This window comes from Echiichthys vipera, assembly GCF_963691815.1.
Source record: "Echiichthys vipera genome assembly, chromosome: 10".
Classification (NCBI taxonomy): Eukaryota; Metazoa; Chordata; class Actinopteri; order Perciformes; family Trachinidae; genus Echiichthys; species Echiichthys vipera.
Window position 1 is genome coordinate 9,703,140 of NC_139835.1, and position 27,386 is coordinate 9,730,525.

The 27,386-nt window shown below is 40.2% G+C and overlaps 1 protein-coding gene across 1 annotated transcript in view; it reads right to left on the minus strand.

Moving 5' to 3' along the window:
* The window catches only part of adarb1b (adenosine deaminase RNA specific B1b), a 127,691-nt gene that overhangs the window by 64,809 nt on the left and 35,496 nt on the right, over positions 1 to 27,386 (minus strand). The window contains exon 2 of the mRNA XM_083921667.1: positions 14,807 to 14,875. The gene's annotated coding sequence lies outside the window, so the exon portion shown is untranslated. The remainder of the gene's footprint in view (positions 1 to 14,806; positions 14,876 to 27,386) is intronic.

Below are 27,386 nucleotides of genomic sequence, written 5' to 3' on the forward strand. Positions count from 1 at the left end.
AACCTTTATTTCAGACTTTTGACTCTTAACGATAATAGCTCACTCCAGGACGTTGATACCAACTTGTTTTTAAGTCTCTCTCTTTTCATTCCCCCAAAGAGACACTAAGGTAATGATGTTCATTCCATATAACACAGAGCAATGCACAGACAAAAACACACTAGCGCTGGCCTGGGGGGGATACAAAAATGGGGACATGAGGGAGAGAGAAGATGCAGTCAGATCCAGAGGGAGCAGAGAGATGATTCCCTCCACTGAAACAAAGAATTAACGCAGTGTGTCCACAAAAACCTAAACCAGAAGATCATCTCCGCTGTTACAAATGCATTATGATCGTGTTTACGTCAACAGTCAACCAACGGTACATAATGTCATCTGACTGCTCTGAAGTGCACTAAAACTTGCCAGCAAATTCATGTCATTTCCTGCATGCAACATTCAAGAAGAGGCCATTTGTCATTCTATCACATCAATCTTTCATATATTGACTGAGCAGCCACAAATGGCCTGGCATTCAACTACATCACGACATGTTAGCACAGTAGCATATGTTTGAAGGCGAGCAAAGACAGTAAGGGGGCAAGGGGAAAGTCTTTTACGACTAAATAAAAACAGACTATTGTCAGGAATATAAAATGCTCTTCAATAATTCTTTCATGAGATCATCGGCTACATAAAGCCTGACTCACCTTGATTCTTTCTTTATTGTAACCCATTGGGCTCGGGTTAAAATGGCTCTGCAGTGCTCTGTTAAATATCCCTGAACATTTTCCTCATGCGCGGCACTGTAAATGTGGAGCGACATGAACAAATAAACTGCAGGAGGCACTTTCAATTAAGGATAATCACAGCCAGCAAAGTGAGCAGAGTCGCTTTGAGAAACAAAATAGTTGTTCTCCTGCGTTTGGCTTTATTTCAGCGACAGTGATGCGGCGTGCCTCTAAAGTGCTGCTGTTGTTTGAAATCCTGTCCAAACCTTCACGCAACAACACCTCCAGGAAGCCACTCCTCTCCACATAGACACAGCACAAAACACTGTTGGGAAACAGAAGAGTAAAGATGGCTCTATTTCCTTCATTAATATAAATAGTAATAATAAGTAGTATTGAATAAATAGAAAATTGGCTTTACCAAAAAAAAAAAAACCAACACCAGGAGCTGAAAAAAAATCATAGTTTTTCAGTGTACAGTGTTTACATCACTTGCAGCAATGCAGAAAATTTGGTGTTGAAAGCTGTGAAAAATAATCATGACCGCACGTCTTCTGTTCATGACAACAACCTAAAATTTCACACGTATATTTGCTTTTTTACAGCTTTTGCTTTCCTGTAAATAGAAGACCTGAACAAGCAAATCAGCCCACAACAAACCACCTCCTGCCAACATACACCAAGCTGATAATGAGTGACTCATCAGTGCTAATTTGCTGTGCTAATTTTATCAGCGAACTTCACAGGCTTGAAGAAAGCTCGCCATGGCATAATGGGCGAACAGCATGAAGCTTAACACCAACGTGGTCGCACTGTCAAACAACTGTCGTGTCGTGTGTGTGCAGAAATGTCAACGCCCAAGTGCATACCTTTTGTCTTCACAGCCCCAGTGATCATTGGAAAGATGAACACAATAAATCTGTGTACATGGTGTATGTGCTTTAAATCAAGTTAGCTGACTGTGAAAACTGAGCTCACCTACTCTTTTTCCTATCCACATTAATCCTTAAATAATGAACTTTGCTTTTAAGCTCGACATATTGGCAACCGCTTTGTCCGAGCAGTATGGCTCGGACTGTAGTGCCAGTCAACCAGCTGGAGCATTTGGAAATGTGTGTGTGCATGTGTGCAGCAGCGTGTCGATTTGTTCCACCTATTTCAGTTCTTATATAAGGAGTTTTTAGAAAAACGTGCTATGATGCAGTCATGTTGAAAGTGCCTAATATCACACATTTTATCCACACTGCATGGATGCAATAAAACACACTCTCTCACACACACACACACACACACACACACACACACACACACACACACACACACACACACACACACACACACACACACACACACACACACACACACACACACACACACACACACACACACACACACACACACACACACACACACACACACACACACACACACACACCTGGAAGTACTACAGCACTTAAAAAACTGCATGGATGGCTCCAGATGGGTTTCTACAACTTTGAAAATGTTTTCTTTTACCTGCAATACATCTGCACTTGGTTTTACCAAAGCATAAGCTTTAAAAGCTAATCAGTGTTAGCCACGTCTGGTTGTTAGCGACTCTCCGTGATTTCTCCATTAATAATTGATAAACGAAAAAAACTGTCTCGATGGCTTATTTGACGTATATAAGTGCCGAAAAAGACCATGGGAACAACACTTTAAGTTTCTGATATTAAAATTTGTTTAATGATCTGATACATGTAAGTGTGCCAAAAAAGCAAGAACAGAAGACATATTGAAGGGGGAAAAAACTTTTTCACAGCACTGTAGCTTGTCTTGTTGTTATTCACTATGAATCTTGCTAGCATTAGCGTTAGCTTCCTGGCCCATAGCTGGAGTTCTATAGGCTGAGCAGAGAAGAAATAGGTCTCGTCGATATGTTGTATTTCACAGTTTGTCCCATTTACTGGCTAACTAGTGGGAAATATTTGGCCATCTCTATAGCATCTAAAAACTGGGCATTTTTAATTAATGTTCAACAACAAAATTAATTGGAATGGAAACGATGTTTACTGACACGAGCAGTACTGCTGTAGTGTGAGAGAGACAGAGAGAAAATGACAGTTGGGGGGCAGTGAACTGTGTCGTTTGAGGCTCTGTGTGTTTCAAGATCACCTATGGAGAGCAATCTGCTATTGTATTGGGCTGGGCGCTTCCTTGCCAATCTAAATGTAAGGTGGCTAAATCTGGAAAAGAAAATGTTTTAATTTTTTACTCATTTTTAAAAACCTAAAACCACCACCTAAAAAGCTAAGCAAATAACGACAAGACTGAGCAAAACACAGCATGCAGTTTGACATAAAGTGAGACTATGTAGTTTCTGAAAGATGAAGTAATACATTCTTCCTCTTACAATTAACAAGTAATTTAATATGCATAGGATACATCCTTTCTTGCTTCAATACACTGGGGGTGTTAGCTACAGTGTTACTTGATGTGCTATACCTGTTAGCTTATGGTGGCTAATTTTAGCTAGATTTGGATGTGTACCTGACATTGAAGTCAATTTGTGACTTTTATGACAGTTTTAGCAGTTTATGATTCTTCCCTACTTGTTCTACCGTTAGACTACCGTTTTACAGAATTTGACAATTTACAGACAATAATCAAGGTTGCAGTATTGGTGAAACCCAGAATTGATTTAATAGCTACAGCGTTAAGCTATAATCAAAACCATATACTGTCGATCATGTTATATTTGAGGCTGTTTTTCTGATAGTACCTACAAAGGGATAGGTCGCAGATCTTGTGGGCCTGTGAGAGAGGAGGTGGGATAATGAAGGGTTTAGTATTATATCCCTACCACCGAGGTAGCTGTAGCATCTACGCTATCAAAGACATCCAGTCCATTTGCCTGCTCCTCCATTCTGCTTGGCTAACCTTGGTCACTGAAGTTTGCTGAGTGGAGGTAAGGGGTTCTTAGCTTATTGAAAACCTGGAGTGCACACAAATAGCTCATGCATGCCCAATGTCTGATATACACTCTATCTCTATGAATATTTGAAATCCTGCAGCTCAATCTCTTATCGCTCGCTCCTTTCCCCCCTGTCCTGTGTTGCTCTGAGAACAGCTCCACACTATCCGTCTTGTTTGTATCGACTGCTCCCTCAGTGGGGCAGGGGGTGCTCAGTGATTCATTTAAAGTGGAAAGTGGAAATCTCAGAACATGTCATCCTCCATGGTTGCATAATTTCTCAAGCCCAATTAGGACAGAATTTATGTTCCAGGGTTTTGTTGGTGGTGAAATATTAGCCATGTTGCTGTACTGTAACTGCATGACTACGGTTGCGGTGTAATCCTGCAATCAGGCAGGCTGTATGGGGGTATTTGAAATCCATTACCATTACATGACCACTCCTCTTCAGGTTAGAGACAGATAAACAGATGCAGAGAAGTTAGTCGCCCAGGAAAATGCAACTTCTGCCGTTTGGTAGCAAAGTAGGGGTGTAGCAAATGACAGCCAGCAAATCTTGATGACACTGTGTGTTAGATATGCATGCAGATGCTGGCAAACCACAATGGAAAGAGTTCCCCATTCATATCTAAGAATCAATCATCCACAAAGTGCTACAAGCATGAGCATGTCGTCAAACTCAACTGACAAGAGTGGCTCCATCCAACAACGATTTACGACATTTGGGAAAACGGTGAAATATTAAAGAAAGAGTGCAGAGGGGGAAATATGTACTTGTACATGCAGTAAAATACCCATGTTTAACCATGTGCATGTCTTCATTACTTCTGACTTAATCTCACCAGTACTCATCAGCATTCTCCACCTTACTTCCCTCTATTTGTTTCTCATGTAGTGCTTCTATGTGTTGTGTACAGCAGTTTGACTAGCATTTGGGGATTAAACATGCTCAATAATTAAACCATTGTCTATACAAGTTTAATTGAGGTAGAGCTATGCCAGAGAAAGCAATATCCATGTGCACAGCTGATTTGAATGGATGATGATTGATTCAGTAGGTAGGCCTTAGAGGTTAATAGCAATGACGTTATTGCACATTGATGAAAGATTAGGTCAAAATGTTCATGCGAGTTGCACTGTGTGTCATTTGAATATAGTTAAAGGGGAATTTCTGTATTTTTCAAGCTGGATCCTATTTCCCCATGTATTTATGTGTTTTTTCTTGTTTTTTTAATTGTTGTGTCTGATTACATTATGGAAATATGGTGATGTTCCCTTCATCCAGCCATGCTTTTGTGTGTAGCTACCGATACAGGTCAACATAATAACTTTAGCTAACAGCATTAGCCTACCGCTGCTCTGTCTGAAGCTCTCCACTCTTGAAACTGCATTTTTCATCAGGAAAATGTGCTCTGGTAGGATTTCTTCTCCTCCCTGGCTGACAGTTTTAATCCCGGTCAAACTGCAGACTCAGTGGTTTGCCAGGTGCATTATATCCGGATTTATTAGGATCCATTTGTAGCACAACTAGCCACAACTTCTTCCTGTCCTATCCAACAGGAAGGTGAGTTTTTATAGCTGTGCGACGTGTAGCTACAAGTCATCTCACATCATTTCAGACGAGACTTCACCGTCTTTCCGTAATGTAGTCAGACACTTACACGTTGGATTACATTGAGCTCGGTTCGCAGCGGCCAGGCTGCAGCGCATTCCAAAAAAAAAGGTGTTGGAAATGGGGCCCCTATTTTTTACTGATAATGAGTTGAGTCTCATTATTTTTTTAGGCTTGAGCTGATCCACATCTAAACCACTTCAACTACTTCTTCTCTATTGCTGTTAAACAATATAATTTTACACACAAGCATACAAATTCACATGGAAGAAACACACACACACACACTACAACAAAGGCACAACAATTCTTTCTTTATAACACACATACACACCACTATATCCAGAGTGCTAATTATAGCTTTCCAATTAATCAGCGACAGCTGTAATTATACTAATTTCAGTGTGTAATCTGATCAAGGTGAGGAAGATCAAATCACAACCTTTCTCTCCTGCTAGGCTTTGAGGGGGATTCAGTAATGGTGGCGACAGCGGTGAGGTTGTAAAGTAAATTGGTTTAGACCACAACAATCTGATTCGACTCGGTATGGTGGCTGATTAGTGGGGCAAAGTACAAGCATGTGTGTAAATGAAGCTAGGTCTGTTGTCTGCAGGCCATTGTGGCTGCTGAATTTCTTTTATTAATTCAACAATGTTACATTGTTGAAATCAAAAACGCAACACTCACACAGTTTTCAGTGCTTCATCAACCGGGAGGTCCCAGTATACTGGGCTGGGTGATAATTCAATATTATAATGTATCATCTTTCAATGGAATCATATCGTGATAATAATATAAATATAATATAATCAACTGATAATAACCATCACATATTAACTCAAGTTCACCGAAAAGCTTATGTGGAACATTTTGAAGGAATATCATTTGACGAGTGTGGTTTTATTTTGACATTGCACTATTTGTGTGGATGCATGTAAACATAATCAGTATATAGCTGGAAAACATTTATTTCTCTGTTATTTCACTGTTATGTTCGTTTTGAACTAAAATTCTCTATAAAATGAGAAAATACAAAAGAACAACTGTAGTATATATAGCACACAGTATAACAACATTAGCTTTACTATGTGGATATTTCATGTAGACAATTTATTTATTGAATACACAGAAAACATGCTATATTGTGATATACAGTATATAGTTATCGAGATATGGAATTACGTATATCAGGATAGAAGATTTTGGCCATATCACCCAGCCCTAGGGCCTGGTGTTTTATAAAGAAATAAACTGCATTCAGTCATGTTTTTTTCTCATCTAAGCTGCTTGTCTTGTTGGAGACCCAAAAAAGGAGATTTAAATAAATACAGCATTTCTACCAATGCAAGGGGTCGCTATTAAAGAAAGAAGGCAAACTAAATACAAGTAGATCTGTTTTTTTACACACAAGTCTAAAAGAGAAGGCTGTGAGGCTGCTTGCGAACTTTCAATATGTACGCACGCACGCACGCACGCACGCACGCACACGCACACACACACACACACACACACACACACACACACACACACACACACACACACACGCACACACACCTCTCTGTGTGTGGCGGACTGAGGGGAGTCTTTTATCTAGACTTTAATGATCTCCTGGCAATAATGCTTATAATGACGGATTACTAGTATAGACACGTGTGTGATAGATTGCATTAATGTGGGGTGCTTCCATACAGAGCACTGCCTGGTTTTATTTGTGCGTCTGTGTGTAATTATTGTTTGACTTGGGTGTCAGATCAGATGGTCTGATCTGAGTTAGACTCATCTGTAATCATCTTGCCAAGCTGGTGTTATTTGCTTTCAACATGTTCTGCTGGAAGGTGAAGTGTGAATGTGTGTGTTTAGCTCAAGCCTACATCAAATGAAGAAAAGACCAAAATAACCAGCTCGCGGATGTATGCCTCCACCAACTATTGGACATTTGTGCCAAATTGAAGACATTCCTGAGATATGTTCGCTAGACGGGGACAGACGGATAATAATGCCATATTAGGGATGTTCCAATCCAAAGTCCTTTAATATATCTGATCCGATACATAAATTTACCTAAATGTTGATTAAATATGAACCGCTATGATACGTTGCTAATTCACTTCGCTTGCTGTAAATTGTGTGAATGCTTCTACTGCAGTTTTTGGAAGATATGATGAAAAAAAAAATAATCGGCACACACACAAACTTTTCATAGTACCAGTGTTCTGTGCTTACATTAGTTAGTTATATAGCTGCTTTATTATTGTAACTGGTATGGGACTATGAAATCCAGTATCAGTCAGGCTCTATTGGACACTTTGCTTGTCACATACTGAGAATGTCACATACGTATTACCATACTCACACTAGTATGTACACAGTATGTCAGCACCAACTAATGATACCTAGGGTCATTATTTATCTTAAAAGTACACAAAACTGATGTTATAGTTAAGAAACGTAAATACAACCCTTGAATTGTAGCAATATCACGTTTAATCACTGCTCCAGATGCACTAAGCCCTGTCTGTAGTTTGTACAGTGTAAAACAGATGTCACCGAGACAGTAAGCAGACCCACTGCGCTGGGTTGAACCTACACTATCAGTGATAGCAGCCTCTGTTACGGCTTCGCCTAAATGACTACATTGTTTTCACATCTGGTCACAGCTTCCACTTCCAAGTTCCAAAACAAATGTGGGCTTTGATACCGGATCCATCCGTCTCCTGTCTGGTCGCAGGCACGGACTGATGGAAACCAGTAGTCATGTACGACGCACTTTTGTATGCCAGCTAGCAAGGGGAAAAAAGAACTAAGACAGAAAGTGAGAGACAGATCAGAGTGTGGGTGCCAAGTGTGAAAGAATGCAGGTACTCTCCAGATGGATCCTTCACACAGAAATACATGCTAATCAGTGTGATACAGCACTCTGGCTATTGGATCATACAGAACATATGGTGTCAGAGCATCTAAAGAGAAAAGCCAAACTACAGTAACATAATTCTGTTAAAACATAACGCAAGATCTATTTTAAGACATTTTAGAATGCTGGTGTTGATTTTCACATTGGACTGTGTGGCTATGCTGTACCGGGTCAAAATCAGCAGCTTTCCAAAAGCAACATTAGAGGGAAATGATTTATGAGAATGAGAATTTAAGAAAAGAGGAGTTGATAGATGAAAATGAACCGGAGCCAATTGAAGGCATTCATGTCTCTTTTTTACCAATAAAACTAAAGCCATTTAAGCTTTGCTTCACATTTGAGCCTTGAACCTGTTCCTTTTGTTTTCCAGGAGTCTTGGTGATCACATATCAATCCCAACTCAGTCTACTAATGCACACCCCTCAAGCTTCTCTGAGTGAGGGCATCAGCCCAAAATGTAAAAACATCTCCTATTTTCTTCTAACCTTGAATAATGGAGACCAACATCGGTTTCTGTTTTTAATTAGGGAATCTTAAAAACACTTGACCATGTGTTACATCTGGTCAATGCCAGAGGGTTCAGAGCCCCTGGGGTGGGACAGAAGTTTTCAAACTATGAGGCAAGAGAGTTGCAATTTAGCAATACCATACATATCATGACACAGGTATTACAATTTAATATATTGCAATGCTGTAAGCAAGGCAATATATTGCGATTTTTGAAAATCTAATTTTAGGTAAACCATCATAGTATAAATAACACACACTAGGGGTTACACTGGAGTGGAAGAGTGAAATGGCTGAGATTAGCATAAAACTTTAGCAATGCCCACGGATGCTGCTGATTGAGTATGAAACTTTGGAAATATGTCGATGAATATGTTTAGCTACACATATGGTAGATAAAGTGTTTGTGTCAATGTGTTAGTCTTCAGACAGGGAAAAACAATATCAACTTGAATCTTGATTGTGACTTATCCAGTAGCAGACCTTCTCTCAGCTATTTAATTGAGGTGTAACGAAAATCTATTTACCGGTAAACGATCCAATATCATCGATGCAAAGTGAAAATATCAATACATAGTCATCTTTAAGCTTTTTTTTTAAATTTCCACTCTGTTTTTATTTGTTTTATTAAAAAAAGAGTAGTTTCTTTTTCACGCAAATGTCTGGAAGAGCTCAGTAACAACATTTTACAATCACATTTTAGTTGCTTTTTGTTAATGATATAGATGCCATTGATTGTGTTATGATATCGTCTCATATCCATCGCAGTCACTTGAATTTAATCAAATCAAAATAGTATTGTGGCAGATATTGGGATGTCAGCAAATATTATGTCATTGTCCAAAGAATCAAGATTTCGTATCTTGATAAAACTTGCGATTTACAGCCCTACAACCCTACACAGCCCTGCTCTTTTTGTGACACCCCAACACAATCCTGAATTATAAGTCCTAGATGTGGGGCTAAAGGTCACCCTTCCAGCATTTCCCATTTCATTGGTGAACTGCTTAGATGCACAAAAAAACTGTGTGCTCATGACACAGATGAAATATTGCCGGCCTAGTTCCTGGTGGTATAAAGATTAAATCATCTGAGGCAGCCGCCTTTATAGCAGCAACAAGAAAAGAAAAAAAAGATCAAATAAGCTTTGTTATTATTGCACACAGCTCTCATCTTCCATCACTCAGAGAGGACCTGACACTGTATCGTCTGACGTATCAAAGCCATCGATGTAACCTGCAACTATGACACTGAGCAAAGTGTACTTAGGGATCTGTACATTACCATAGCTGTTTTACAGTGGGTTTACAAAGCGGATGGTCTAAATACTCAAAAGTACCACAGACACTGTTGAAGTTTTGGCCATTTTTCAGTTTGAAAAGTCCTCTTCAACTGAAAAGGTAAAAAAAACAGCATTGTCTCTTTGTATCTATATATCAACTTTAGAGATGTTCCAATACCATGATATCCTTCCTCATACCAATTCCGAACTTGTACCGATCCAATGCCAGTGCATTACATAGATTTATATTTATTATCTACTAATCTCGTATGGCAGTGGTAGGGATGTTGATGATTAACCATATATTCGTTAAAGTGGAATTCCGATGCAAATTAATGCCATGGTCTTTTTCGGCAAATCCATTCATCAATTAAGTCATCGAGACAATTATTTTCGTGTACTATTAAATAACTATTAACGGAGATATTCTGGAGAGTCGCTAACAGTCGCTAACACTGATTAGCTCTGGGCATAAGGATAAAAGCATTAAAAAGGCTTTTTAAACCACTAATACTGCTCAAAACCAACCCTCTGCAGTAGCATGATAAGAGTCCCTACACGAACAACCAACAATGTAGTTAGTGAACCCAGAGCTCCTCTCATAGTAAAGTCCATTCAAGTCGATTCGCAAATGCAATCCAGAGGAAGGAGCCCATTGACGATTTATTGCAACAAAACAGGTAAGCGTTGTGGCCGTTTTGTGAAATATAAGATAATAATAGAAACATTTTGAAAAGTCCCAGACAGCAGATTTCCCTGCAGCACCGAAATGGCACGCAAGGGGGTGGGGGCTTGAAGGGGCTACAGGTAGAGGTAGCATTAGGATAGCATCAGATATAGTATCAGCCCTAGTGTGCGGGCATTTTGTGGTTTGCCTATGGGTACTCTGAGCCCTAAATGTTTATGCTGCAAAGAGAGTGACATTTTTCACGGTGGCCTGGAATCATTGAATACTGCAACATGCTGTGTGACTGCTATCCCTCATCAACTGACTGTACTTGACCGTTTTTTTCCATGTTCCCTGAATAAATTGGAAGATGCAACTAAATAAATCATCAATGAACTGCTTCCTTTTGGATTTGCATTTTCTAATCTACTTGAATGGACTTGGAGGAGCTGGTACAGGGGCCAGTAGGTAAGTCTTTCAAAACACTCTTTTAATAAACTCTTGGTTCACCAACTATGTTGTTGGTGCTTTGTTTTATGTGTAAGGACTCTTACCATGCTGCTGCAGAGGCGGTGTTATTTTGAGCAGTATTAGTGGTTAAAAAAGACGTTTTAATGCGTTCAACTTAATGCCCGAGCTAATCAGTGTTAGTCACATCCTGCTGTTTGTAACTGTTAGCGGAATAATAGTTGTTACATGAAAAAAATTGTCTTAATGGCTTATTGGATGAATGGATTTGCTGAAAAAGACCATGGGATGATTTTGTGCCGGGATTTCACTTTAAGCAATAAAAATATTTCAATACTGAAGAAAAATGTTTGCATCCCTACTGTGACATCATCACTGTGATTGTGTATGACCTAAACCCCTTTGTAAAACATGAACAACTACATACAGAAAATGAATGCCATATAATTTTCTTATATTATCTAGTTTGACAGTCAGTCGTAATGGAAAAAGAACATGAATAACCTACTAAAGTAGATGTTTTTGTGGTATAGGAGTGGGGCATAGACTTGCGTAATCCCTGATGCCAATACCAGCATTTTAGGCGCATTGGAGGCATTTCCCATACTTGTATCGGACCAACTCTAATGAAGTTATACAACTGGAAAAAAAAGTTTCACTCACTCAAAGTCTCACTCTAACACCCTGCAGCAACACAGCACACTGTGCTGTGTTGGCTATCTTGCCAACACCACTAAATTTTCATTGCAATAATGGAAGTGAGGTGGAAGCAGGAGGGCGGGAGGGCAGGATGCCATGTGTTATATATCTAACCAAACAGGACATGAATACCACTGCCATAAACACACATAAATGTCAGCTCACACAGACAACAGGACAGTGTCTAAACATTCTGCATAAGAACCAATGTAAATTAGCAGCAAGTTTGGTTCACATGTCTATGTATGAAGGTCAGTTTTATGATGTAGGCAAACAAATAAGTGCTTACTAAAGGTGAACTATGCCTTTAAGAGTGTCTGCTCCCTTCAGTAGTGGAGGTTGAGGGAGCCAGTAGGATACACAGACATCGTTTTATCTCTTTCTATATTTTTACCCCCACCTTTACAAATACAGCATGGTGCCATCACCTGAGCGCCACTGGACACAGTCCCCGTGTAGCAACCTGTGGTGATCAGAATCCTCTCAAGGCGGCCCTCCTTCACAACCTGACAGTTTCTACCCCCAAGCACCCAGCAGGAAAATGGAGACTATTTAAGAAGAGTGCAAGGAGTGCAATAAATGTCTCCTCTTGTCAATACAACTGCTGGTGTCTGAGCTGTCCCTGGCTCTCAATGAAGCATAAATTAAAATGTTTAACTAAAAAAAGTAATCTAAAAGGAGCAATTTAATATTGCCCTGCAATAAAGATGAGGGACGAGTGAGTGATAAAAAAAAAGGAGCCAATATATCCTGACTTTTAGTCCCTAGTTCAAGCTCCAAAAACACCAGATTATACACTTCTCATAATAATAATAATAATAACACCAACCAATAATAATGTAACTTTATTGTGTCTTTCGTTATATCCTCCCTAACTGATTAACACCCACGTATATCAAACTCTAGAAGCACAGCAGTTTGTGAAGTTAAAAATGTAAAAGCCGAAGCTGAGATAAAGTAAAGTATGTAGGAGTATGGCAATATCAAAGTTATTTTTTTCGGACTTTAGAAAGCCCCTCTGGAGACGAGTGAATATTACCCAACCATTTTCACAGGCTGAGTTGCACTCCCAGTTATGAGTAAACTGATCTTCATCACAATGGGTCACCACAACATGAAGGGACAAAGGGACTATACATTTATATTCCCATGCCCTAAAATACACAACAGAGCAAGGGTTTTGAGATTCAATCGAGTTGCGGTAAATGAAGGAGACGGGCAGAAAGAGACAAAAAGAGATGGAGGAAGAGTCCAGGATCCCCTGATATTTGAGCCAATCTAAAAATAGCCACACTGGAGCAGAGATATGAATTGTACTCCTCAAAGTCCTCAGACAACAAAGTAAGAGACAGAGAGCAAAAACTGCAAACATTTCCCTCTATGGAGAGCTGAACACCAGGTGTGATGTGAGTTGGCACCATATGCTTGTATAGGTTACACTGCTGTTTATGAACTCGGTCTCATACTGAATATGAGACTCTTCATTCCGTAGTGATTGGAAACCTTACTCCTCATTAGGCTCATCTGTCATAGGAGTAACTCTGGGGTTGAAACACTGATATAGTCAGCACACTACAGCTTTGGCACAATACTGAATTTGTTTTGCATATGAGATACCAGTGGCTCTCTGTAGACATGGGCAATCCGGGATCGGGTTGTCCTGCTGTCAAGTGTGCACAGTAGATCTACAACAATGGCACCGTTAAGACATGCTCTTGACGAAGTGGACAGATTGTCTTACAATCTTGATTGTCTTGCAATCAAGTGGACAGCTCTAAGTAAAAGTGTGAATGCAGCCAGGACACACTGGGGATGCACTGAGGACACATTGTCATCAGATGACACATTGTCATCAGATGACAACATTAGGAGGTGGCTCTGTGTATTTTCGGCCCTTATTGTATTTTGAAACATTATTAATTTGAGAGTATTTCTCATGTCTCTGAAACCAAGTAGAGTGAATCGTGTGTTCTGAATGTTATCATCATGCTGTCTGCAATGAGTCGATGTTTGTTCCCCTGCACTTATCCGGTTCTTACGGGGTTGCCTGAAAAAAGCAGCTCCCCCGCGGGTTTGATAATAACCCTTTGTTAAAGGTTAATAAAAATGTACCCAAAATCGCGAATATGTAGGATATATTGCTCCAGATATTTTTGTTCTTTGTAATGTCTGCAGTTGCTTTTAACAAGCCTTAGCGGCTGTAAAATGGATAAACACACTCATTTCCTATAAATTCTTCACAATAAAAGTCCCCTGTTGTTTTCTTATTCAAACACTTTAATTCTAGCATGAAATGTGGTAGCTATGTCAGCAGCAACTTAAAACGACTGCTACACAGCTGAAAGCTAACATGAATCCGTAAAATAAAGCGAGAGAGCCAAACACATACACTGCACATATCACCGCGGGTGGACATCCTTTTTTTAGGTTCATGAATTGCACCCGAAATGCCGAACATAGAACACACAAAACAGTTTGTGGGAGAGAAAAGTTTTGACTATGGGCACGGAGAAAAATCACAGGAAGCGTTTTTTCATTACTTTTTATAATAACGATTTACAGTATGTGAGAGGAACAACACACACACACACACACACACACACACACACACACACACACACACACACACACACACACACACACACACACACACACACACACACACACACACACACACACACACACACACACACACACACACACACACACACACACACACACACACATAGTGTAAACGGAAATTAGGCACGTTTATTTTCATACAGAGCGGGTTCCACTTGTGATCTGATCACTAAAGACGGAGGTAAATACCAGGTGAGAACAGGCCCAATGTTACTTAAAAAAAAACACTGTAGCACACACTCTTTTTGTGATTTTTGATCTCTTATAGTTCTTCTCTCTTCTTGGATCATACGCCCAGAAATGTGTCAACCTTGCACATTTGTCACAGTGTGTATGAGTAACGGCTGAAGCCTGAAAGATCAGTTCTGAACTCACCGTTCAGTTGAGTAGTCGAGCTGTTTTATTTGCCAATCCTCTGCAGTCCAAAAATGCCACACACTGTACCTGCGAGAAAGAAATACATTATTAATGTTTGTTTGATGTGGCTCTATGTATAAACTATTAAGAAACAGTCCAGTCCTCTTATGTACAAAGTTATATAATACATCTTCAAAATAAATATTAAATAATATCCAAACAAAAAAAAAGAAAAGATTATTGTATCCTTTAAATATGCCATTAAAAAGTATTGAATTAATGAATGGGAGTCTGTTTTTAGTGCCGTAAATATGGCTCGACTGGTGCCTCATACAGGGTGTGCGATCTTTTTTACAAGAAGCTGACATGACGTTTTTGAGGAAATGACGCACAGTCAACCTAAAGCAAGGATGAAAAAAAAACAAGGCCAAGAATCTCTGCAGGCAGTCAGTCGGGCGTCACAGATCACTACAACATAAGAAGAAACTGCTAGCCAACACCCTCCTGACCCTGCCCCGGGCAACTTGACTCAGACCAGCACCAACCACATCAATACCACGACAGAACAGCACTTAAAACAGAGTGGCAGTAAACAGCCGAGATATCCACAGAGGAGTGGGGAAAGGAAGCAGATTCTGCCCTGTTGTGAAATCACATTAGTGATAGTGATTGTGACTGTTAGAGGCAAAGGAGACAAAACCAAAAATGGAGGTGACACTGGCAAGATTTAGCATGGATTTCACCAGAGTTGCAGGTTTCTAAATACACTTTAACCAAGTTACTTGTCTCCCACCGGCTGCATATTTAATTCTGATACCAGGTCACATACATGAGTAATGGAAGATCCTGTGCCAGTATTATTAGTGCAAAGCTTCATGAGCCGACTCAAAATAAAGATTCTTTCAACCCGTACCTTATACTCTTACAGAGCAGGTCCATTCTGAAAAGAGTTGGCTGGTCCCTGAAAAAACCTTGGGATGAGTGACCATATGGTATCTGCTTGGGCATATGGGAAACTAGATTGTAAAAAAAAAAGACAGCCGTCTACTGCATCCTCCAATGTCCTGTGGATATGTGTGTGTGTGTGTGTGTGTGTGTGTGTGTGTGTCTCTCGCCATCATCTGTATTCAAGACATCCACCAAGGTGCTCTACACCTCTCTGAGCTGCCATAAGGATCTCTTGCACAGCAGTCACCTTCCTGAAAGTTTGTCTCAATTTACATATTTTGCCATACGACATTAGCATGTTATTATATGGCATTCGATGTGAAAACCAAGTTGAGGAACTGTGACCAAAAGCCTATTGGTCTTAAATATTTAGCATTCACGCTTCAGGCTTTATCAGACTAACCCTACATGCCTAAATACTGTAGGAGAGTTATTATATAAAAATTTTTTAAATTCAAACAACCCTGCAAGCAGCTCTATGTTATGCCTACTGAATACAAGGGATGGACATGAGTATGTAAGTACTTGATTTGGAGGTCAGTATTTGATCCATGTATCAAGTATTAGCTAACTACCATGTGCCACTATGACATTTGGCTAATGCAGCCACCAAGCTAATATGTACTGTCGGGTAAGTGTTTTATCTCATTGTTTTGACCAGAGAAAGCAGCCCCGGGCTACCAACTGAATTCACTGTAACATTAGCTACAGTAGCTGTATGGGCAGTTGACTCATCTAATGGCGAGTTAACGTCACGTTAGCTAACATTACTTGCGTCTGTTTTATTAGAATTAAATGACAGGATGTGAATAAATGACATGACTACAACTTTATGTGCTACTAAGACGAGTGGCTACTTCCAGCCACCGAGCTAATGTGTAAAATGACATCACAGCATTACGAGGTTAACGCGCTCATTAAGTTATATTTAGTAGGATTTTTTTGTCAGAGTTTTTGAACATGGATAACAGCTCAGCTCATGATTGAATTCACCACGTTACATTAGCTACAGTAGCTTAGCTGTATGGGTAGTCGACTATTTGAATGGTACGTTAACGTTATGTTAGTTAACATTACTTAAATTACATGAAATAACATGAATTTGATTAAATGTGATTTGAAATAACATTAATACATGTACTCATTTGTGAACATCATATCTGCCTGAGTCATGACAGGTTTTTATCTGCAGTGATGGTTGTTTAATAATGAAGAGAACAACTCTCATGATCCTGGGATACTTCAAGACGTCATCAAAAATTAATTTTTCAGATCCATATCTAACATTTTTGCAAGTAGAAAGAAATGAATGTGAGTACTCTGATATGGAAAATGACTTTAAAAGTCCATCCCTATTGAAAGCAAGACGAGAATGAAACACTATTCCCCTGAAATGCAACTCCTCCACTGCCTTTCATATTTACACTTACAGTATGTCTAATCTGGCCAACATGTCCCAGCTTCGAGGTAATGTAGATAAAACTGAAGTTTACATGAATGGCCTTGGAAGGATTCTGTGAATCCAAAGTGTCAATATATGAGGAATGTCCTTGACAGCCTTGTATTATTTTCTAACCAAACAAAGCATGTAGCAGTTTAAGATGCATTTCTTATCATCATTTTCCAGTTGTATCAGCTTCAGCTTGATGTGAGCTAAACGCGTCAATGCCATGCATCCACGTAGCCTACTGCATGAACAGGAGATTTGGTTGGTTTTTTGTTAATACAATGTAAGATTTGTTACATAAGTCAGCAGTGAGTTACTATGACTCAACTCAAGTGTTTTTTCCCTCTTGTGTCTTGTGACCAAGTAGTGCAAGAGAAGAGGAGGACAGGCCATGCTCACACTCATACAGCCTAGTCTCGAAGAGCACAAGTGTACACAGCTAAATTAGTAGTATATGTCAGTTTGAGTTTAAGAACATTCAGCCACAACTACTACCTGCAAGGGGGATTCTCTCGTGCCTCCTCTTCTAACGATTAAGATCAGAAGGGAGGGAAAAAAAGTCCAAGGGGCTCGTGGTGACAGCAAAGGTCGCTTGCTCTTAAACTATGAGGATGTCTGTAGTAAAAACGACACTGTAACAAGCTGAAATCTCATTATAACGCTGCGTCAAGACGCACTACTTCGCTGAAATGGAAGGGAATGACTTGTGTCCCAGAGATGACCCCTGCTTCCCTCCGGCAGCAGCAAAGAATCTGCATTATGTGGTTCGTCCTGACAGTCGTTTCCACTGTGTTGCTAAGTCAGTTACAAAACCCTTAGTAGCTGCAAATCTTATTGAATACAGCTCCTGATTCAGTGGTTTTTGCACAGACTCTGCATTCTTACGAACCATCGCTGCACTTCTACACGAGCAGGCAAATGGCAGATGTCAATCATGATACATTAAAGACAACAACCGCTTGGGTTACTGAGTCTTAAATGAGCTTTGCACGTCATCTCACTTCTTAATATGTAAAACTGGAAGACAAAATGTTTTTCAAGATAAGATAAACCTAACTTCCATCACGGCAGAATGAAGCCTGAGACTGAGAACCGAAAAAGTTCACTTGCATTTCTGACATTACATTTCCCAGAGGCAGAAACCCAAAACAGTGTTCAATGATCTGTGTTTATGGCTTTCAGTTAGTCAAGGAGAGATGCTGTTGCTGCCAATTAGAAAACAAACCACAATATCAGTTCATCAATGGGCTCATTACACATCCCCAAATCATCTGCAGTCCCACTTTAGACTTAGAGGTTAAGCTTCTCTCTTTGAGAAAATAAATCATCAATCTAGGACCAGTTCCAGTTGAGATCAGGAATCATATACCTCTGAGCTCATCAATTCCTTTTTTTGATGCCGGCATGTTTTTTCTGCGCTTTGCAACTCAAACGCTGGTGGAAGTAAAAAGTCCAAAGCGTGACATATCACATGATTAAAGATGACAACACTGTGCTTGTAATGTCTGTAAAATAACGGGGGAAACACCAGCAACGGCATGTTGAGAACATCTTTCTACGCAACAAGGGTTTCAATTTCAGGAGTGCCATATACTGTATTTGACACTCCATGCACAAGTACAAACTTTTTTTTTCTTTGACAAAGAAAACCTTAATGTTGTCAAAGTATTCTCTCATTTCACCTACATTGTGTTCAGACCAACACAGTTGTATGGGCGCTGAAAACCTGTTAAGGCCTACTTTTTTTCCAAGCCCGCACAGAAAATTGATCATTGAAAGGGAAAAGGATAAAGAATCAGACCAATAAGCGGAATCGATTCGGGCATTGGTATCAATAAAATCTTCTCAATTTGCATCTCTAGGCTGTATCTTACCGACACCATTTTAGTTGAATACTTAAAGAAAAGTCTACAGAGCAAACTAATAAAAATGCAGTCAATGTTACACTCCTCTCGCCTGACTGTCATTTTGACAGTACGATTCAGTGAAGGAACACTTGCAGTATCAGTTGTCCCTGAAGCATTCTCTCATCCATATGTATGAAACACCATTTTGAAAGTTAAAATGTATTTTTTTTTTCCTTTCTACAAAGTTGCTTACAATCATAGAAATATGAAACAAGAGCATAGGTTAGGACTTGCTTTCATGTTAAAATAAAAGAAGGAAAAGCAGAGAAGTGCTCCAAAGCCATGTCCAGAGGTCCACGTACATCTCACAACAAAACCCATCATCTGTCACCGACTGATAAACTGTAAGAAAAACTTGTTATCCACAACAATAAATATGTTTGCAGGACAACATGAGGCACTGACACATTGGCATTGGCTCGTTAAAGCTGGATTAATTTCTGATCTTTTGTTTATGGTGTCCTGTTGCACTCTTGGTGCACCAGTGATCAAAAACACCCCGGTGACCTTCTTCAAAACACTGGATCGTCTTTCTAAGAGACGGCATTAGTGAGCTATCAAATGAATTGTGGAGCACACGAGTAAACAATAAACAGCCTTCAATTACAATTAATGATGAATGACAGTGTACGTTGGCAAGTGTAAACATCCTTTAATTTTACATGACCTCTCTCTCTGCGCCCCTAACAGTTATTATCCACTGTTCAGATGTGATCGCCCTTTAAATGTTTTGTCTAATGTTCTCCTTTCAAATCTCTCTGAAAAATGCTACTGGATTTGACATCCTATACTACAATACATCAATAAACAGCAAACTACGAAATATAAACGTGTGACCTTATGTTAAAATTCTCTTTGAAAAGTATGACATATTTCAGCAGTGAAACGGACGGGCCAGATGATGCTGTGATGGTGACAGAGGAATGCAAGGAACTTTAGCACGCTCTCACATCATTATGCAGATGGTGCGACAGCTGATGGCTTTTTGTGCCTGTTGGCTCCCAAAAAGCCTTCACTTTTGAAAACTGAAGTCAGGGATTAGGATGAAAGTCACATACTGGGGAGAGAGAGGCGAATGACTCACTCTCGCTTACTCAAAATGCTGCTGCAAAAGGTATTTTAGGGGAATTAACATCAAGTCAATCCAATTGAGCTGCTGAGCGGCCAATATTAGAAAGCGATAAATATTGAGTGGCCGTGTGAATGTGGATTGTAAAGGCAGTGTGAAGAAAATGCATGCGTGGTCAGCAGACCTTCCATGGTTAAAAGTTTTTTTAAAGAGAAATGTAGCAGGAGAAACCGCTCTGCCCTTTTAATCAAAGGAACGTGATCAAAGGTGCCCTGTTAATGTCAAAATGTGACAGGAACGCAATACTGATGTAACACTAGTTTGAATGTGACGTGTCAAGTGAGAGTCATAATGAAATACTTTAATAACAACAGAGCGTTCTTACAGGAATGAAGCATCCTGAGGTTGGAGTAAATGAAGAATTAGAAACACTTTTTCTGTAGCCAATGCAGCTAAAAGTCTTCTTTTTTTGCCTTTCCGTCTGTCTACCCACATCCTATCTTTTTTTCCCCGACCCATCAGCTTTTCTTGCTTGCTCCAAAAAACATTTCACTCTTTTGACACCTTTGACAGCTTTGTGCAGTGCACAAGACAGTAAAAGACTCATCCCCCCCACAAGTAGTTACAGGAGGTTCAGATTGACTGAACCAAAAAAAGGCATTAAAAAATATTTAGGGCCATAGGGTTAAGAAAGGCTAAAAGATAAAATTGTTTAAGCATTATCATTGCAAAAAAAACAACCAAACTCTATATCACACATTTTGCTTTATAAGAAAGTGAAAACTGCCAAACAGTTCTGATTTCCAACCAAGAGAAACAATAACACAATGGAGCCTGACTGAATTATGTTTGGCTTTTTTTTTATTTCTCATTTTTTTGTTTTATGGACTCAAAAGCAATAGACAACATCCTCGTTCACTACAATATACCTCATGTTTTGCAGCTTTATCCTGACCGTAGACTGTAAAAAAAGATGGACGACAAGTCTCCACTTCCTCCCACTGTACAAAAGTGAAGCCAAAATGCGGGGCGCTGACGTTTTAATTTTTTTTTTTAAACTGTAGTGATCAGGCATCCCCAAAAGTCCCGCCTTTACACCCGCCTGACCAATCAATAGTCACCCACAGCTGTCAATCATGACTTTTCGCCAGGATCAGGGTCATATATATTATTATCTGCTAGCATGGAGGGGGTGGGGTTGGCAGCCTTCCACCAGGGAGCGACTGTAACACTACATTTTAACTCTTTTTTAACTTTTTTCAGGTTTTTTTCTTTCTAAAAGTGTTGTCAGAAAAATATTAACGCTGCAGTTTATTATTTATTTTACTACACCTAGTTGTACACCAACGCTTGACACCTCCACAAAAGGTTAAATGTGTTAATAAATAATTGTCACCCCAAGAGAAACGTCTGAGAGCCACTTTGCATTTCTCAGCTTGACAAGGGCTACACATGGTGTACACACACAAACGCACAGACACACTATGAGCCTGATTAACCCTCCGGCTCCGGTACACAGTATAGATTATGAGTCACAACCACTCATTAAAAAGGGGACTAAACAGAGCGGCTGCATTAAAAGAGGTCACTCTTGGCTGACTGACTCCATCACACACATTGTAACCCGATGGTGTCACCGTGGGCAAAAGTGTTTGTGCATCTGTGTTTGCACGTACATATCTGTTAATGGCATGTAAAAGACCCATACATTTTGCTTTCAGCCCAGGCTGTGAACTAACTCAAAAATATCTGGGTATCAGTGGTCGCATAGGTTTTGCCCCTTTGTGTTGGTAAATGTTAAATGGACTTTTACTTATATAGCGCCGTTCTAGTCTTCTGACTACTCAAGGCGCTTTCACACTACTTGTCACATTCACCCATTCACACTGACATTCACACTAATGGTAGTGGATCTACACACCATCTAATCCAACCATTCTCACCACATTTACACACCGGCGCAGCATGGGGAGCAATTCGGGGTTCAGTGTCTTGCCCAAGGACACTTCTACATGAGGACCAGGGGAGGTGGGGATCGAACCGCCTATCTCTCGAATGGAGGACGACCCACTCTCCACTGAGACACAGTCGTGTTGATTGCAGAGTCTGCAGGCTCAGCAGTTTTGATTTATTTAAGTTGTGACTGAATAAAGGTGACAGCGAGCTGGTAGAGAGGGAGACAAACATGCACATGCGGACACACGCACACCAGATAAATAAGTGACTGAGATCTGCACTCCCATCTTTGTGTTATATAACCAAGTAAGAGATGGAGACTTCACATGATTGGATGTAAAAGATGTGTTGAGGTGCTGCTGCCAGTCAAGTCACGTCAATAAGATGGTGACACACTTAGTTAAAAAAACAAGAATCATTTTCAGTGTTACCCAGAACAAGTCTACAGCCATCCTGTCAGATCTGTGAGGCCGTCTACGAGCACAGTAGTGCTTTAAGCTGAATGTTAATGCCAGCATGCAAATATGCTCACAATAACAATGCTAACATGTTGATGTTTAGCAGGTATATCATAAATATCATAAATATGTTTATGATATTAACCACCAGTACGATTTTGGCTTCCCCCAATTAAATGAACATGATGCTGCAATACTCCCAAATCTAATGTCTGGAGCAGAAGGCGAGAATCTTCTCCCTTTTGTGTGCAACTTAATTTTTATTTTGCCTCTAGGAAACACACTGAATTACTGTAAGGTGAAGAGGTCTTATTTTGATGCAAATATTTGCTCCTTAGATCTTATCATCAACTATTCGACAATTCACTGTCTCCCCTAAAACACCACACTATGAAAGGCAAAACCCAAAGCGGGGAACTTGTACTTTCACTTTGGAATTTAAATATTGGAATTTATTCGGACTCAAAGTGAACAGGTTTCTGATCAGCATGGCATACACTTGGCAAATACCACAGATGGGTTCAGTTAGCAGACATCCTTTGCGGCCTGGAGGGATTACCACTTACTCTTCCTGCACTGGTACCACATGTAAACAGACAAATGAGGCCCTGACCTTAATCAAAAACAGACCATTCAGGTTCAAATCTGGGCTCAATCTATTAGTGATTATAAGCAAACATTAACTTCGTAGTTTAGTCTGTTAGTAGGTCAAAAACTTCTATTTTGAATGAGACAATGATGTATGTTAACCTCTTTCAAATTCTGGTAGTGCATTGCAGTCGACAGTGTCAGATGTTGAAGGGCTGAAATGAACTGTATTTATAATGTTGTCTGACATCAGTGGACTGAGTGGCTAGATATTTGGGTGTACTTTGTGCTGACCAGGTGAACCTTGTACCTAGAGCCGAGACGGTCAGAAAAGGACGGAGCACAAGGAGAGGTATACCGTAAGTAGTGGAGCTACAGCGTTCCGTGCAGTCAAGTGTGAGAAATAACACTTGCATAATACAGTACATTCAAGCGGTAAATCTACTCTTGACCCATCTCTTTCTTTATCTTGTCTTGTTTTCCTTACACTTAAATTTTGCAGAATATTTCAACTAAATAACTAATATGTTATGTAAGCATCTGTCCATAAGAATACTGATTTATATGCTCATACAGTCTGGGTATATCTACTGTTGTGAACATGTCCCTAACCACCTTCAGGAGTTGTTAATTCTCTCCCACTGACGTTCATTTAAATAAGGCAGGAACTGACTTTAGTATACTAGATCACGAATGCGCAGTAGATACTTTTCTTGTTAGAAGCTTTTCCAAATGCTCTACTTTGGCCAAATGCAGAGAGCATCAGTTGATATGGAACTTTTTTACTAAAGTTAAAGGTCAGCACAAATATCAGAAAAGAGGGTTTGGTTTGGTGTTTTATTTTTATTTTTTAAACAAAGGATGTACAAAGGATAAGTCCTTACAGCAGCTGCAGACAGACAGCTCTTTTCTGCATGTTGTGCTCTCTCTCTCTCTTTCCTATTTACCATAATTTCCGGACTATAGAGCGCACCTGACTATAGGCCGCACCAGCTAAATTTAGGGTAAAATACAGATTGCTCCATATAAAAGCCGCACCCGACTATAAGCCGCAGGCGTGTAATTACCGTAGTATATAGGGGTTCCTGCTACCACGGAGGGGATTGTCGGGACAGAGATGACTGTTTGGGAACGCAAAGCGTCCCATTTATTAACAATAAATCTTTCAATCATTCAATCAAACTTTCACATCTTTTACATGGCGAACAGCATTCGTGCAGAGTACAAATAATACAACGGTGCAAAGTAATACAAAGTGCTCGCCTGTAACACGGCAGTAAAAGTGCAGTCCCGCGGCCGTTTACGTTATCAAAATAATCAGCCTACTACCGGTATATGAAAAGTCAGTTCTTCATGCTGCCTTCTCCAACGTCTCACCATTGATTCATTGATGTCAAGGGTACGTGCAGCAGCTCTATTTCCTTCTTTGACAGCCAGATCGATTGCCTTTAACTTAAAAGCAGCATCATATGCACTTCTCCGTTTGTTTTCCATGTTGAGGGTGTTTGCATGAACACTTCCTTCGCGCAAACTGTCGCTGAAGCTCTCCTATTCTTTGTTTTGCTCTCGTTACCTGGCGCCAGATGGCTGCCTCGGTCTCGCGCATCCTCGGTAGTGCGCGCCCCTGGTTACCGTAAGCCGTAGAAAAGCCGCACCGTTGAATAAGCCGCAGGGACCAGAACAAGGGAAAAAAGTAGCGGCTTATAGTCCGGAAATTACGGTACCTGTTTCTATAAAAAAAAAAAAAAGGCAAAAAATCTTAAAAAGAAAAAAAAGCAGATGAATAGGGGTTCAATCTGACTGGTAGCTTCATTTTCAGATTTATATTATTTTTTTATTCAATTCTGAAAAAAGTAGGAAAGTGGACGTCAGAGATGGACAAGCTGATCGTCTCTTGAGCCGCTGTCCGCTCTCTACAGTGAAATGGTCCGCTAGGGATGGGGAATGGCAGAGGGGCCGTGGCCACCAGCCTGCGTCAACTAGCTAACTAGTGGAACTGCAATCAAGCCAGCTAACACTCGCATTTCTGCTGCCAAATAAGTTAATGCTACAACTGCCGTATACTGACATTCATGATAATTGCATTCAATGGTGTTGGCTGATTGGACCACGGAGATAAAGTGTCAGATAGACTAGCTTGCTAATTCAATAACGAAAACATTTCTGTGTAACTTCATCCACTGCTTTCCTGTCCAACACCCTAGTGACGGAGACTGGCAGCGGTGTGGAGCAAGTTATTACGTAAATAATTTCAAGAATAGCTCAGTATGCTACGGAGGCTAGTCTGTGTGTGTGCAGGTGAAGAGAGACGCCGGATGACCGCAGAGCAGACAGCAGTTAAGTTGTAAATTTTTAGCAAATGTTTCATATTCCCTGACACTGGTTTGTTTCTGTAAACAGTTTATGTCAAACCTGAAGCCTTCACTCACATGGAAAGGTATACGGCTCATTCATTCAACAGCAGTATCGGATCGGTATCCGGTATCGGCCGATGCGCTCAGCCCAGGTATCGGTATCAGACTGGATCGGATAAAACTGGATTGGTGCATCTCTAATACATATGCAAGCATGTTAACATTTGCCTAGAATTGGCGGCCATGTTAGGGAGAAATAAGGTTGCCAGCTGTAGAGAAGGCCTCCTTGAGCTCCTTGGTTGTACGTGTCGTTAAAAACTGACTATGGAAAATTAAGTGTGCTGTTATTACGAATATAAAATCTTTTTTTTTTTTTTAGATATTCAAGGCACTGAAAGGGATTTATTTGCCACCTCCGTGTGGAACAATTAGCTGTGTGACAGTGTAGAGCATGGTGCCAACTGAACATATGGAAACCAGTAAAGAAGAAGCGGGGAGCTGTGATGTGGCCTCGCTGTGATGACGCATCGTGTCTGGGAGACTATTTTCAAACAGCTTCCATATACAACCCAGCCCCACCCTTGACTCTCTTGCCAACTGCACTGGCCACCAGTTAGTCACACAGATTCTTTTGAGTAATGTTTCATATCCAGTCAACAACAGACCCTTTAATAACGGCTTTACTGTGATTTTACAACGGCCTGTTACAGAAATGTTATTCCAAAATGTGTAAAAAGGAGTGTTTTACAGGTGAGATGTTAGGATTTTATCCTACGCATGTAGGCCACCCATGAGGCAGGCCCAAGAGACCATGCCTGATAACGAATAATTCATAAACGCATTTACAAAAATGAACGTGAATGTACACAGTGGGTAAAGGGGGCGAAGAGGGGGCTGGTAGAATTGAAGCAAACAGGAACCACGGGAAACAGCAACAAAGAGGTGGAGCCGATCAGATGAATGTAGATTTAAGGAAAGATTTAAACCTGGAGATGTTTGATGTGTGTGTGCTCATGTCCACTCTCAGACCCTGCAGAACTCTCACTGAGATAATTCCCTTAAAGCAAGTGTAATGCAGCGGGTTTTCCTGAGCCATCAGCTTTTTCTTCACTCTCCTCTCTTCTTCTTTCTTCCTTTCTCATTCATTTGATGTGCTTCCTCCTAATCTTCTCTGGGCCAACCTCACAGAGACAGAGGACACACTCGAGCATTCAGCCATAGCAGAGACTCATTCACATAGCAGAGAAAGCTTCCCTTGTTCAGTGTGCTTAAGTGTTTGCCCCTGCGTGTATGTGTGCATTTTTAACAGTATAATTTGCTGCATGATATCAGAGTCACCAGCTGCTAAGGGAAGATTTTCTACATCCAATCTATTGTGGTACTGAATTACAATTCTGTAACTGAGCATGGTACTCTGCTCGGCTATATTTTGCTACCCATGAATGGGAACTCAGTGATTCAGCAATGACTGTTGATAAATCAATAGCTTCAAGGGGAATGTCTCCCATTTTCAAAGCAAAATACGTTTCTTTCAACCCCTCTAGGAACTGCCGGGCCCAGCCGGAGCAGGTTTCATGACTTCATACCTTGGATGTTTACGTGGCACGCTCCATTTTAAACGAGTACATGATCAAATGTAGACGTGAGAATGGAAATATGAAGGCACCTTATTTAAGGGTCTTTACCCCAGGAAGCCTACTAATATGTTAAGCAGGTTTTTCACTGCTATGCTGTATGTGCAAAGACAAACAGGCATCTCCTGTCTTCTCCATGGTAGAGTTTATTTTTAGACTGTTTACCCCAATTTTTGCATACTCAGAACTCAGAAATCTGTTACACAAAGCTCCTACTGCTTGAGTTGAGAGCATTTA